This window comes from Dioscorea cayenensis, unplaced genomic scaffold, assembly GCF_009730915.1.
Source record: "Dioscorea cayenensis subsp. rotundata cultivar TDr96_F1 unplaced genomic scaffold, TDr96_F1_v2_PseudoChromosome.rev07_lg8_w22 25.fasta BLBR01000596.1, whole genome shotgun sequence".
NCBI lineage: Eukaryota > Viridiplantae > Streptophyta > Magnoliopsida > Dioscoreales > Dioscoreaceae > Dioscorea > Dioscorea cayenensis.
In genome coordinates, this window is record NW_024086987.1 from 16,511 (window position 1) to 32,971 (window position 16,461).

Sequence of the window (16,461 nt, forward strand, 5' to 3'; positions counted from 1 at the left end):
TGAGTTCTAATCTTGAATGCTTGATTGATTGAATCCTCCCTTAGAGTAAGACTAGGGTTGAGAGTTCATATTGGTAACCCTTGTGAGTGAGTGACACACCATGAGGGTTAGACAAACCCTAGATTGGAGGCAGTCGAGAGGGTGAGTCGAGAGGTGGCGGGCGTCCCACTTTCCCTCTCGAGATGTGATTTATCCTACCTCCATTTCCTTAAGTTCTTTGCGTTCATAGTAGAGTGAATGGGCTAAGGGATGACTTCCGCTGGGGCTTAGTTATGAGAGGCAGCGTGAGTGAAGGGTTGAAGGGATTTTAACACCTAGGGGCTTAATTGTGACTAGGGACCTCGCACTTTTGGACCAAAGGGTTGAGGTCTATATCTATGAAGAAGGTTTATCACTTTTAATCCCTAGAACTACATGCGATTCTATCAGAGTGTGAGGTGTTCAGATTGTTCGATTTCTCTTTCCGGATATGAGTGCGAGTTAGTAGCGGTGAGACCTTAGATTCTTGACCGTGTATTGAAGGATTTCCATGACTCATCAATGCATTAGTTAGGAGGCATAATAGTCGGTTTTGCACTTGTAATGATTTTCCTAGGCGGAATAATATCTGAGTACCCCATTTATATCGATTGCCTTATCTCTAACTTACTTGTGCTTTTCTTTCTTGGTTCTTTTATTCTTGTTTACATTACATCTTATCAACACAATCACTATTTATCTTCACTTGGTTAAGAAACAATTTAAGTTTTTTTAATCCCTACTCCCTGTGGATACGATACCCACTCACCTGGGATTTTATTACACGACAAACCTGAGCACTTGTGGGATATACGGAAGGGGCGTTGTCAAGTTTTTGGTGCCATTGCCGGGGAGTAAACGTTTAGAGATACTTTGCACTTTTTTTCTTAGCTATTCGTTCACTCATTCTATTTCACATCTTCTTTTCTATCATCATTCTAATTTGTTCTTTTTCTTTTAGTACAGCTCTAGGTTATGACCCGAGGGAACCCTTCGATATTAATTGAAGGAGATCCCGAACTTGAACGTACACTCCAAAAAAAGGGAAAGAACCTGTACAAGAACTGTCAAATCTAGCTAAAGTTGAAGTTGAAGGATCTGACAACATGGCTGAGTAGAATAAACAGCAGACAACATTATCTGATTACGCTAGACCATCAGTATTGGGCACACAATCCAGCATTCATCCAGATGATTCAGTACTCAGCGCAGTCCAATGGTTTGGCCGATGAGGATCCAAACAACCACATAGACAACTTCTTAGAAATTTGTGATATGTTGAAGATCAACGGTGTATCAGATGATGCTTGTAGATTAAGGGCTTTCCCATTTTCTCTCAAGGGAAGAGCCAAGCAGTGGCTTCATTCCTTGCTAAAAGCATCCATCACGACTTGGAATGAGATGGTCAAACATTTTCTTGCTAGATACTTCCCTCCGGGAAAGTCAGCCAAACTTCGCAATGAGATATCGTCGTTCATACAGATGGAATTGGAATCATTGTTTGAGACATGGGAGCGTTTCAAGGACCTTTTGCAGAGGTACCCATAACACGGATTTCCCGAATGGATGATGATTCAAACTTTCTATAATTGTTTGAATTTGAGTACAAGGCAATTGTTAGATGCCGCCTCGGGAGGTACAATAGGGAGTAAAACCTCAGAAGAAGCCCGACAGTTAGTAGAGAACATGGCCATGAGCAGTTATCGATGGGAATGCGCGAGGAATGGAAAAAGGTGGCGGGGGCTCCATGAAATAGATCGCGATTACTTCTTTGGCGAGCCCAAGTAGAATCATTGAGTGAAGTTATACCTTCTAACCCGACTAAAGTGGCGATCGTGACTACTTATACCAGGTGTGGTGGAGGACATGCTCCCTCCGATTGCTCGATCTCTATTAGTGATGTATCTTCAGTGGAGAACGTCGACTTTGTGGGTAATGAAATGAGGAACCAAGGTAATCCATATAGCAACACCTATAATCAGGGTTGGAAGAGTCATCCCAACTTTTCATTGAGCAACCAAGGATAACCAAAGGCCATGGCACCACCGGGTTTCCAACAACAACAAGCCCCAAACATGGAAAATAGAGTGTCCGGCTTAGAAATTTGAATATCTGACTTAGAGAAAGCCTAGACTAGATTTGTGCAATCATCAGATACATGGTTCTAATCGGTCGAGGCTACAATTCGTAACCACACTGCTTCATTGCACAATCTAGAAAATCAAGTTGGGCAAATTACGAAGTCTCTATCGGAAAGACCACAAAGAAGCTTGCCAAGCAATACTAACACCAGTTTATGAGAGCATGTAATGGCAATCACTTTGAGAAGTGGTCATGAGATTGAATGTAGGCTTCCAAGTGAGAAGACCAATGTTGAAGCACCGAAGGTCGTAGAACTTGAGAAGCGAGCAACCAAGGAGAAAGTGGTGGCACACCCACCTTACAAGCCAAGAATACTTATCCCTCTAGATTGAAGAATGACCAAGTGGACGAGTAGTAAAATAAGTTTCTGGGTTTATTTAGGCAACTACATTTAAACATTCCCTTTGTTGAGGAAATATCCCAAATGCCGAGGTATGCCAAGTTCTTGAAAGATTTGTTGACCAATAAAAGGAAATTGGAGGAGAGTGCCTCTGTGATTCTAGATGCATCTTGCTGGGTGGTCTTGCAAAAGAATATGCCGAACAAGAAGAAAGACCCAGGAACCTTTATCATTCCATGCAACATTGGCAACTTGGATGAAGAAATGGCATTGGCGGACTCTTGGGCTAGTATCAATGTCATGCCATATACTTCATCAAGCAGTTAGGCTTCGGAGAGCCTAGGCCCACTCGAATGACATTATAATTGGCGGACTGAATAGTGAGACATCCGAGAGGCATCATTGAAGATGTGCTTATCAAAGTTGACAAGTATATATTTCCTGTATTTGTGGTGTTGGATGTCGATGACAATGCAAATGTTCCTTTGATACTTGGGAGGCCATTCTTGCGCACTGCCAAGGTATTGATCGACATGGATGGCGGGGAGTTGACACTAAGGGTTGGAGATGATAAGCTCACATACCGCCTCACCGAAGCCATGTGACATTCTCTTGACTTTGACGATACTCTTTACATTCTGAACACTACTGATGAGATAATTGATGAATATATGTAGGAAATGTTCAATCCGGTCCCATACGAGGGGTTGCTAGACCAAGAAGTGGAGAACGAAGAAATGCTAATGCTTGGTCTAAAGGAGAAGTACCATCTACTCCGGGGATTATGAAGAAAGTGCTTTGGAAGATGAGGAGGGCGAGGAGACGCCACAAGAAATGCTCCATGGCTGTTGGAGATGCGCAAGAACCAGACAAGGTGGATGAACCCTTGTTAAGTGGTAAAAAGCCCGATTACTCCCCCTCTACCCTTAAGAGACGTTGCTCATCATGATTCCAAGACATGGGTAAGAGGAAAACATTCATCTATGAGCCCCCGTAAGGTAAGACAAGGTACATCAATCTTAGTGACGTTAAACAAGCTCTTCTTCGGTGGAAACCCAAGCGTTTACTGCTTTCTTTGTTGTTAGTTTAGTGTTTGCATGAATAAGACTTTGAGTATCAGTGTCTTGATTTTTAGATGCTTTTGCTATGATTTTCTTGTGAATTTTTGGTGTCATCTTGTGCTTAAATGTGATTAGGTGAAGTTTTTGGTCGTATAAGCTAGTTTCTCTTGTTTCGCTGGTGTATTATGCATAGTAGGGCAGGCTCTGAGTGTTTATACATATTCAAAAATTTTCTCTAGAGCCTGCAGAGTTTTTTAAGCCATCCAAAGAAAATGCACGGGCGTGTGGAATTTCCGCATGCCCGTGCATTTTCTCTGTGAGTTCGTCTAGAGAAGGCACAGGGGCATGGACTAGCCCTTGTGGGCGATCCTGTGAAAAATGCACGGGCGTGATATTTTCCTCACACCCATGTGGATCTCTCCAGAAGAGCTTCCCTCCATCTAGATAATATACAAGGGTGTGTATCTATTCCTGTGAATTGGCCAGTAGTGATCCATGCCCATGCAGAATTTTCGCACGCCCGTGCGAAACACTTAGTGAAAATGCTCAATTGGACAAATAATCCACTGGGGTGTGCGTATGCCCTGTGGGTCGGGCGCAATGGCATGGGTATTTTCTGCATGCCCGTGCGGTTGCATTCAGAGATAGATGAGTAGTTTCCTGAGAGTGCACAGGTGCGTGCGTCTGCCCCTGTGACTTTCTCCTATGGAGACGCATGGGCGTGGGTAATTTCCGCACGTCCATGTGAATGTATAGGAACGCAATAGTGGCGGCATTTCTTTAAATCTTTTGGCACTTCTCCATTCTCACACTCCCAGTCACTCAACGACCACTCCTAACACCCCTTCCGACCTCACACCATCGATCTTGAGGAATTTCACTCGATTTTCAAGCCGAGTTTGAAAGTTTTCGAGTTCGCTATTGGTAAACCCTCAATTCTTCTCCTTTTTGCAATAACTTGATTTTAACTGATTAAAATGGTAAATGTTGCTTAGTTTTTGTGTTTATAAGATTTATGCATGTTTAGAATGAACTTTGAACTGATAAAAAGGTGTATTTGTGGTTTAATGAGGCGTGGCCGTACTATTTTTCATGCTCGTGGATCCACACAAGTGTGTGAAAATTCCACACGACTGTGTGGATTTCTGCAGTCTTATTTTGAGAGCTTCTTTGATCGTCCTTTTCAAATTTTTCCAGGCATCGCACCATAATCGAAGAATCAGGATGGCAAGCGTCCTAGATAGCAGTCCCTTAAGAGAGAGCACACTGAGTTTGCTATTGCCGAGCATGAGGCTTGTTTTGAGCGATTCTCGAGACTTCGGTTCGATCAGACTCAATTCCTGGACATGAGCATATTACGAGATATATAGCAGGGAGAAGAATTGGCAGATGAGGTATAGGATCTGGTATCAGTTGGAGGTTGGAGACAATTATTGGTGATCAAAGAGCCTGGTATTTGTACACTTGCACTCGAGGTGCTATCCTCATTCGAGTTTCACCGTTCTTATGATAGATTTGACAGGGACGATGCTATGCCATTTAGAACACTAGGGGATCACTACACCATGAGCGTGATACAGTTCTCGATCAGACTAGGATTGTATGAGGCGACATTCACAGATACTGAGGGGTACGCTCAGTTACTGACAAACTATCCTGGTGCCTTGACCACGCAGAGGGTGTATGGAATGCTATGCAGACAGGGGCAGTATGAGCAAGGGGTGTCCAAGGCCACGTGCCTTTCTCGACTTGCATATCGATATTTGCATGGCATTATAAGCAGGTTGGTGAATGGCCGTGGTGACAATACTGGCGTCCTGAGCTAGCAGGAGCTCCTGTATCTTTATTCGATGGTCCAAAGCACACTGATCTATCTGGGGCATATCATCGAGGAGTATTTACGACTTCAGGGGCATTATGCCAGATTAGGAGTGATCTTCTCGGACCCCTACATCACGAGATTGGTTATGGTATGGGTCTTTTGAATGTAATTAGGAGGATCGAGAAGGCAAGTATATTGGTTCCCTTGGGTATAGAGACATTCAGGTTGATGGGGATGGTGCGTAGGGTTCAGTCCGAAGTATATGCCCTAATTACACCTACCCTTGAGGTAGCGAGAGGAGAAGATGAGCTTTTCACGAGGGTTCACGGACTGCTCCGGGAGCCTTAGCCGACACCGATGGAGACCAGAGGCACCTTACGTGGCAGAGGAGCCACCCCAGTACGCATATTTTCACTATCTCAAGCCTATGATCAATTTTTGAGGCTTGAGAGCATGGTGGGTGTGCTACGGACTGAGATCGCTGAGGTTAGTGCGATACAGGCCACACAGTATACTGATTTTATGGTGCGTTCAGACACTCTTGACAAGTTCCCCTTGCATATATCCCGCAAGTGCACGGGTTTGTCGAAGTAATAATCCCGGGTGAGCGGGGTCGAATCCACAGGGAGTAGGGAGTAAAGACACTTAATTCGATTCTTAGCTATGTGGAGTATCAACAATGATAAGTGTGATAATGATTTAATTCTCAATAATTAAAAGCAACAAGTAAGAGAGCAAAAGTAAGGAGGAGGCAAGGCAATCGATAAAGATGTGGTACTCGGATGATGCTTCACCCTAGGAAAAATCGTTTCAAGTGCAAGAACTCTCTATTATGCTTCCTAATCAATGCAATGGTGAGTCGTGGAAATCCTTACATACATAGTCCCAAATCTAAGGTCAACTATGCCTAACTCTATTCATGTCCGGGAGGAGAGATTAAATAACCTCTCAACCTCGCACTTTTCGAATAAAGTTGCAATGAGCTCTAGGGATTCCAAGTGATAAATCGCTTCCTAATTATAGACCTAACCCTTTGGTCCGGTGGAAGATCCCTAGCCACAATTAAACCCTAGATACTAAGATCCCCTCAGCCTTCACTCCATTGCACGCTGAAACTAGGCCCCAGTGGAGGTTCATCCCTTAGAACATTCACTCTATTATGGCCGCAAAGAACTCCAAGGAGCGAGGTAGAATCTATCACGTCCGAGGGGAAGGGGACGCTCCCGTGCCTCTCGACTCACCCTCTCAACCCTCTCCAACCTAGCTTTTATCTAGCGCTCGTGGTGTGTCACTCACTCACAAGGTTACCAACAAGAACTCTCAACCCCTAGTGTCACTCTAGGGGAAATGTTCATACAATCAAGCATTCAAGGTTGGAACTCATAATAAACATCAATTTATTAAAAGCATAATAAAGAAGTTCAAAGAAACGAATACATCCTAGGGTTCACAATCACCCAAGTACCCACTAGGGGTTTAGCTCTCCATGGAGCTAAGTACAATCAAAGAAACTGAATGTAAAAGAAATGAATCCATAAAGAAACCCCCTCGATGGTCGTGTCGATGGTGTTGCGGAGAGTCCTCTACTCGTCATCCAAGGATTCCCTCGTCTGATATAGCATACGCCTCGACGGAAGCTCCCCTACCAACCTTCTTCCTCAGGAATGACGATGTCGGAGCAGTAGAACCTCTCTAAAACCTTGGCCAAAACCCCTCAAAACCCTAGCCGAAGCCCTCTCTCAAGTTGGGGAAAAGATGGAGAAAAGAATACCAAAATCGGGGTTGAATCGGCTTTAAATAGGGCTAGAATCGGGCAACTCCACGGGCGTGGACGCTACACGTGCCCGTGGCGAATTTCCACACGGGCGTGGATAATTTCCACACGCCTGTGTGGATTCTCTGTTTCTCTGATTTCTCGGCCGGCTGTGAACAATGCTACTACAGTACTTGCTATAGTGTTGCTACATTGCTCTGCTACAGTCTTCGACTTGAATAGCTTCCCAATTCCATACTTTCATCGGGGTAACGCAAACGGGCATACGTTCCCGTCATGAATCACTTGCTTCTTCAATGATATATATGTTGGTGGAGCTGCTGTTCTTATATGCATAAGATGTAATGCTCGAGTGTGACTGCCATTTTGTCCCTCCAAATGGATGTGCTCACTCGAATGCGAGGAGGTTGGAACACACTCTAACATCTCACACCTGTCCTATGTCTTCGCGTTTGAACCTTAGCAAGATCTCCTCCAAAATAGGTGCATTATGATCCACATTGGCTTATTTCCTTCATACTCAGCCTCACAACCATACCTGCATAAAAGTAATATAAAAACACACATATTAATGTAAAAACCTGAGGAAAGTAATGCTCAACATAAGGAAAGAATGCTTCGCATTCATATCACACAAGCACTTATCAACTCTCCAGCAGATTTTAGAGCGAGACATTGCCTCATCATATGTTCTGCAGCTGAGGACCCCTCCAGCTCCTCCGGCTTCACTATTACCTAATCCACCAATATAAAAGAGATGCGTGCGCTATGAAACTCCCCCCCCCCACCACTTAAGTTGTACATTGTACCCAGTGTACACATGCAAGCTCATTCATAATGTAACTCAATTAGATTCAGATGTGGGAGAAAGAATCAAAACAATACTCCCCTGGCTCCTAGTGTTGCATTTGATGGAGCTAAGTCCTTAGGAGTGTTGTTCCAATGGGTCGTGAAGCTCACACGGCCAAGTGCCAAAACACCTTGCCCATGCCCATGACAAAGTCTCAATTCCCATGATGACAATACCATCTGCACGCATACACGAGGAGTTTCAGTAAAGCTCAATAAAAACAAAAATAACTTGAGTATATAAAAGATAAGACAATGAATACAACTCGAGATACAAAATGATAATAAACTCAGAAGGAGAGTCCTTTCTGAGTATACAAGTCCAAAATAAAATGCTGAAATAAAAGACGAGGAAAATAAAATCAAGTGTCGATGTCGCGCTCTGAATCCTCTGCTGCTGCTGATGCTAGATCAAAGGGTGCTTGTGGAGGTGGTGAAGGAGATGCTGGCGGAGCTAAGGGGACCGTAGGACAAATGAAGAGCCGACGTCTCTCTCTAAAATCTATTGTAATGTGTCGAAACGTGCCATGAACTCCATATACTGTACGGCCTGCACAGCCCTAATATCGGCCATCTCTACTCGGCCCTCCGCTACCTCTGTCCGTATCACCCCCACAGCACTCTCGAGCCTCTCAAATTGATCCTAGGCTCGAGCTGGTAAACACATGCGCATAGGGGGTGGGTCCTCTGTCACCGGAGGTTCCTCGATCTCCATAGGTGCTGACTGAGGCCCGGGGGTAGGCTGGGAAGCCTCGGCATAATCACCCTCCTCCTCGGCTACCTCTTGGGTTGGTAGAACCAGAGCATAAACCCCTGTCTAAACCCTACAGACCATGCCCATCAATCTCATCGTCTGCAGGCTCAGGGGCACAGGTATACTCGTCTTCTAGGCCCACGAATCGCGCCCAAGAAACCCATACCCAGAGCTAATCTTGTAATGTATGGACCAGAGAAGATTGATCTCAATCTAGCATACTGGCCATGATGTCGAATTTACTCAGCGACGATGTGCCCTAGATGAATCAGTATGCGCTGCATCATCGAATACAAGTACAGAAGCTCTTGTCGGCTCAAAACGGCAGTGCTTTCACCACGGCCATACACCGACCTTCTCATGATGGCAAGTAGATATCGGTACGCAGGTCAGGAAAGACACGTGGCCTTGGACACTCCCTGCTCATACTGGCCCGGACCACATAATGCTCTGTAACCTCTCTATAGGGTCAGAGCTCCAGGATAATCCGTCAGTAACTGAGAGTACAACTCAGTGTCTATAAATGCCTACTTGTACAAGCTGAGCTAAACTGAAAACTATGGGATACTCAGACTATAGTGATGTCCAAGTGCTCTGAATTGAACTACGTCGAGGTCGTCGAATCTTACATAGGATCTATCGAACTTGAATGACGATAGAACCTCCAGTGTAAGTTCCTAGATGGCTGGCTCTCTAATCGACAATAACTGCCTCTAACCATCTACTGAAATGAGATTCTCGACCTCATCGGCGAACTCATCTGCTTGATGCAAATATGTCAATATACTCGTGTCCAAGAACTGAGTCTATCCAAATCGAAGTCTCGACAGACACTCAAAACGTGCCTGATGTTCAGGGATAGTGAATCTCATGCTCTCGGACTCAGGGGGCGACTCTCATGGTCGCTTATCAGCTTACTTCTTTGACCTAGGTGCCATAGTCTGCAAAAATTGAAAGAGAATTGATCAAACAAATTAATTCAATATAGCTGCAGAAATCCACACGGTCGTGTGGAATTTCCGCACGCCTGTGTGGATCCAGGGGCCGTGAACAAACGCAAGGCCAGGCTTTAAACTCCACAAATGCACCATTACAATGCTTTTACTTCGTTCTAAATATAAATAATCATTCTAATTGAAGAAAAGAAGCATTATTGACTAATTTCATCGGTGAAAATCATGAATTTGTGAAGGAAATTTAAGATAGGGCTTACCGTTGAGTTGAGATGAGAAGTGCTCCCAGACAACTGGAGGATATTAGGGTGAAGAGAAAAAATAATCCTTTTAAAAGGATTCATGCCTTTTGGAGTTCTGTGAATCCGCACTGGCGTGTGGAAATTGCACACACCCGTGTACCTTCACAGGAAAGCTTCATAAGGGTAGGTGCACGCCCCTGTGTGCTCTCGCGAAAACACTCACTACCTCTCAACGTAAATGCATGGGCATGTGAGAAATACCCACGCCCGTGCGCCGGACCCACAGGAGTAGCCGCACGCCCCTGTGGCTGCTCTAGACATCCAAGAAAAATTGCCAAGTGTTCCGCATGCCCATGTGGAAATTCCACACAGGCGTGGGCATTCACAAGCCTAATTCACAGGGGCAAGCGCACGCCCCTGTGTCTTCTCGGGATGGGGAGAGCTCCTCTGCAATGATTCACACGGGCGTGGGGAAATTACCCACGCCCGTGCGATTTTCACAAGGTCACCCACAGGGGCGAGTCCATGCCCTTGTGTGCTTTTGGGAAATTCTTCCAATCTCTGCAGGACTTCACACGCCTGTGTGAAAATTACCTACGGCCGTGCGAGGATTGCATAGTCCTTCAAAGGGGTGAGTCCATGCCCCTGTGCCTTCCCTGGATGAGCTCGCAATACAAAACCACGGGCGTGTGTTAATTCCACACGCCCGTGTGTTTTCTGTAGATCCTTAGAAAACTCTGCAGGCTCTTCAGAAAATTTATAAACATTCTTACACACTCAGAGCCTGCCCCAATATGAAATTTATACCAATGAAAAACATGAGAAATAGCTCAAATGACCAAAACTTCACCAAATTCACATGAAAACACACGATGAACTTGAAAAGCCTCAATAAAATCACAGCACATGTATGTAAAAATCAAGACACTAACACTCAACACTTTATTCATGCCAATACTAAACTAACCCTACGAAAATAGTAAACCCTTGGGTTGCCTCCCAAGAAGCGCTTGTTTAACGTCACTTAGCTTGACGTACCATGTCTTAGCTCATGGGGGCTCATAGATGAAAGTTGCCCTCTTACCCATGGCTTGGAAACATGATAAGCAAAATCTCTTGAGGGTAGAGGGTGAATTGTCAGGCTTGAGACCACCTTGAAATGGTTGACCTAAATTGTTCGGTTCACGCATGTCTCCAACACCATTGGAGTGTTTCTGGTGGCGTCTCCTAGCCCTCTTCAATTTCCGGAGCACCTTCTTCAAGATCCCCGGGTAGATGGTACTTATTCCGTCGAACCAAGCATCATTACTTCTTCATTGTCCTCCTGTTAGTCGAACAAGCCTTCGTATGGATCCGGATTGAACATCTACTGTATGTATTCATCAACAATCTCATCAGTAGCATCTAGAAAATACAAAGTATCATCGAAATCAAGAGAATACCATATGTCTTCAGCAAGATGGTATGTGAGCTTGTCATATCCAACTCTCAAAGTTTGCTCTCCGCCATCCATGTTACTCAATACCTTGGAAGTCCGCAAAAACGGCCTTCCAAGTGTCAAGGGTACATCACTATCCTCATCGACATCTAGCACTATGAAGTCCACCGAAAAATGTACTTGCCCACCTTGATAAGCACGTCCTCGATAATGCCTCTCGGATGTCTCACCGTTCGGTCCGCTAGTTACAAAGTCATCCGAGTAGGTCCAGGCTCGCCCAAGCCTAGCTTTTTACAGAAGGTGTATGGCATGACGTTGATGCTAGCCCCTAAATCCGCCAATGCTATTTCTTCACCTAGATTGCTGATATTACACAGAATGATGATGCTTCCCAGATCTTTCTTCTTGTTCGGCATATACTTTTGCAAGACCACCGGGGAAGATGCATCTAAGATCACTGAAGCACTCTGCTCCAACTTCCTCTTGTTGGTCACCAAGTCCTTCAAGAATTTGGCATACTTAGGCATTTGGGGGATGTGCCCTAGATGGATCAGTGTGCGCTGCATCATCGAATACAAGTACAGAAACACCTGTCGGCTCAAAATGCCAGTACTATCACCACGACCATTTACCGAGCCTGCTCGTGATGGCATGTAGATATCGGCATGCGGTCGGGAAAGACGCGTGACCTTGGACACTCACTGCGCATCATGCGACCACGTAATGCTCCGTAAGCTCTGCGTGGGGTCGAGCTCTAGGATAATCCATCAGTAACTGAGAGCACTCCTTAGTGTCTGTAAATGCCTCCTCGTACAAGCTGAGCCAAAATGAAAACTACATGATACTCAGAATATAGTGATGTCCAAGTGCTCTAAATTGAACTACGTCGAGGTCGTCGAATCTTGCATAGGATCTATCGAACTCGAATGACGATAGAACCTCCAGTGTAAGCACACGGATGGCTGGCTCTCTAATCGACAATAATTGCCTCTAACCATCTACTGAAATGAGATCCTTGACTTCATCAGGGAACTCATCCCCTTGATGCAAATCTCTCGACATACTTGTGTCCAAGAATCGAGTCTGTCCAAATCAAAGTCTCGACAGATGCTCAAAATGTGCCTGATGTTCAGGGATATAGAATCTCATGCTCTCGGACTCAGGGGGTAACTCTCGATGTCGCTTATCAGCTTGCTTCTTTGACCTGGGTGCCATAGTCTGTGAAAATTAAAAGAGAATTGATCAAACAAATTAATTCAACATAGCTGCAGAAATCCACACGGTCGTGTGGAATTTCCGCACGCCGATGTGGATCCATGGGCCGTGAACAAACGCATGACCCGGCTTTAAACTGCACAAATGCACCATTACAATGCTTTTACTTCGTTCTAAATACAAATAACCATTCTAATTGAAGAAACGAAGCAATATTGACTAATTTCATCGGTGAAAATCACGAATTTGCGAAGGAAATCAAAGATATGGCTTACCGTCGAATTGAGATGAGAAAGCCTTGAAAACGGCCGGAAAACCAAGTAAAATCCTTCCAAATTGGCAATATGAGGTCGGGAAACAATGTAGAAGTGCTCTCAGACAACTGGAGGATATTAGGGTGAAGAGGAAAAATAATCCTTTTAAAAGGATTCGCGCCTCTTGTGTACCTCCACAGGAAAGCTTCATAGGGGTAGGTGCACGCCCCTGTGTTTTCTCGCGAAAACACTAACTGCCTCTAAACGTAAATACATGGCCATGTGAGAAATACCCACGCCCATGCGCCCAACCCACAGGGGTAGCCGCATGCCTCTGTGGCTGCTCTAGACATTCAAGAAAAATTGCTAAGTGTTCCGCACGCCCGTGAGTTGGGCTTGTGAATGCCCACGCCCATGTGGAAATTCCACACGGGCATGGGCATTCCCAAGCCCATCTCATAGGGGCAAGTGCACGCCCCTGTGTTTTTTCCGGATGGGGAGAGCTCTTCTGCAAAGATTCACACATGCGAGTCCACGCCCTTGTGTGCTTTTGGGAAAGTCTTCCAATCTCTATAGGACTACACTAGACCGTGCAAAAATTACCTACGGGCGTGCGAGGATTGCATGGTCCTTCACAGGGGTGAGTCTACGCCCCTATGCCTTCTCTGGATGAGCTCGCAATACAAAACCACGTTCGTGTGTTAATTTCAAACGCCCGTGTGTTTTCTCTAAATCCTTAGAAAACTCTGCAGGCTCTGCAGAAAATTTATAAACATGCTTACACACTCAGAGCCTGCCCCAATATGCAATTTATACCAATGGAAAACATGAGAAATAGCTCAAACGACCAAAACTTCGATAAATTCACATGAAACACACACGATGAACTTGAAAACCCTCAATAAAATCACAGCGCATGTATGTAAAAATCAAGATACTAACACTCAACACTTTATTCATGCCAACACTAAACTAACACTAAGAAAATAGTAAACCCTTGGGTTACCTCCCAAGAAGCCCTTGTTTAACGTCACTTAGCTTGATGTACCTTGTCTTAGCTCTCGGGGGCTCATAGATGGAAGTTGCCCTCTTACCCATGGCTTGGAAACATGATGAGCAAAATCTCTTAGGGGTAGAGGGTGAATTGTCAGGCTTGATACCGCCTTGAAATGGTTCACCCAAATTGTTTGGTTCATGCACGTCTCCAACACCCTTGGAGTGTTTCCAGTGGCGTCTCCTAGCCCTCTTCAATTTTTGGAGCACCTTCTTCAAGATCCCCGGGGTAGATGGTACTTCTTCCGTCGAACCAAGCATCATTACTTCTTCATTGTCCTCCTCTTGGTCGAACAGGCCTTCGTATGGATCCGGATTGAACATCTCCTGTATGTATTCATCAACAATCTCATCAGTAACGTCTAGAAAATACAAAGTATCATCGCAATCAAGAGAATGCCGCATGGCTTCAGCAAGGTGGTATGTGAGCTTGTCATCTCCAACTCTCAAAGTTAGCTCTCCACCGTCCATGTCAATCAATACCTTGGAAGTCCGCAAAAATGACCTTCCAAGTATGAATGGTACATCCGCATCCTCATCGACATCTAGCACTATGAAGTCAACCGAAAATATGTACTTGTCCACTTTGACAACCACGTCCGCGATAATGCCTCTCAGATGTCTCACCGTTCGGTCTGCTAGTTGCAAAGTCATCCGAGTAGGTCTAGGCTCGCCCAAGCCTAGCTTTTGAAAGAAGGTGTATGGCATGACATTGATGCTAGCCCCTGAATCCGCTAATGTTATTTCTTCACCTAGATTACCGACATTCCATGGAATGATGAAGCTCATAGGTCTTTCTTCTTGTTCGGAATGTTCTTTTGCAAGACCACCGAGCAAGATGCATCTAAGATCACTGAAGCACTCTCCTCCACCTTCCTCTTGTTGGTTACCAAGTCCTTCAAAAATTTGGCATACTTAGGCATTTGGGCCAATACCTCAACAAAAGGAATATTGATGAGGTGTTTCTTAAACAAACTCATGAACTTTGTGTACTATTCATCCCCTTAGTCATTCTTCAATCTAGAGGGATAAGGGATCCTTGGCTTGAAAGGTGTAGGTGCCACCTCCTTCTCTTTGCTTGTTCCCTCTTCAATCTCTATAACCTCGGGTGTGTGTTCATTTGGCTTCTCACTCAGAAGCCTACCATCGACCTCACGACCACTTCTCAAAGTGATCGCCTTGACATGGTCTCTACGGTTGGTCTCGGTATTGCTCGGCAAACTTCCATGTGGCCTTTCCGATAAGGACTTCACAATCTTCCTGACATGTCCGAATATGCGTGTAAACCGCAAGTGCACAGGTGTCGAAGTAATAATTACCCTGGTGAGTGGGTAGTCGAATCCACAGGGAACAGAAGTATTAGTATTAACCAATTCTTAGTTATCTAGTCGAAATCAATGGATGTGATGAAATGAACTAATTGCAAGAGAATTAATAAGCAAGCAAATGAGCAAGAAGACAAGTAAAGGAGATCTCAATCGATAAAGATGAGATACCCGGGCAATGCTCCCCCTAGGATCTAACATGAAGCTCATAATTCACTAAATGCTTCTAAACCGAGTCTAATGAGTCGAGGTAATCCAAGAACAACCGGTCCTTGCCTCCAAGCCACCCGTACTAGTCCCCTACAAGGTCCCGGTGGCTCAACACCTCACACCCCATATGACCGCAATACGCTCTAGGGACACCTAAGAGTGGAACCGATTCCTAAAGATAGATCCAACCCTAATTCCCGGCAAAGGATCTCTAACCCCCTACAAGGTCCCGGCGGAGAAATCTCTCAATCTCACGCCTCACACCAAATATGCTTGCATAGAGTTTAGGAAATACGGAGATAGGAAACACTCAATCGGAAGAGAAAGGGGACACTCCACTATCTCATGACTCATCCTCTCAACCCTCTTTAACCTTGATGTTCTAACTCTAATGGAGACCTCTCACATCAAAGTAACAAATCATGTGAATCCAATCAACCACAAGGATTAATTAAACAAGCAAGCAATGGGAATACAAGATTAAAACTCAAATGAACTCAGATTGAATAGAAACATAAAGCAAATCATTACAAAAACATAGATCCTAGGGTTCACATGCACAAATACCTACTGAGGTTTAGCCCTCCATGGAGCAAGTTACAAAACAATGATTATTACAATGAAAAGCCATGAAAACCATGAAGTAAACCCCCTTAAATTCATGATAATGGCCTTGATGGGTCGCCCAACGTCTTGAAGAATCCTCTTCTGAAGCTAGGTCGCCGAAAGCTCCCTCTATGCTATGACGGAGAGAAGATCGATCAAAGTTGGTGATGGACGCCCCCCAATATCGCCAAAGACCTCCTCCAAAACCCTAGCTGCCTTGCCTTCAAAGTGCAAGCGAAAACCCTGACACGCCTGTCACGTGCCCTGACACGCCCGTGTGGATTTTCCACGCGGCTGCATGGGCTGCAGGAATTTCCACGAGTGTGAGTGAACAGTAATTTTGCTACAGTACTATTCACAAAACGCGATACAAACACTCTTGTTTTGAGGCCACATGTCCGGGCA

General features: G+C 44.9%; 1 non-coding gene across 1 annotated transcript; it reads right to left on the minus strand.

Annotated features, from left to right (window-relative positions):
• Positions 1-1,467: 1,467 nt before the first annotated feature.
• Positions 1,468-1,574, minus strand: LOC120254727. The gene has a single exon (XR_005534719.1). It is a non-coding gene; the product is annotated as a small nucleolar RNA R71 (small nucleolar RNA).
• Between the last annotated feature and the right edge of the window lie 14,887 nt (positions 1,575-16,461).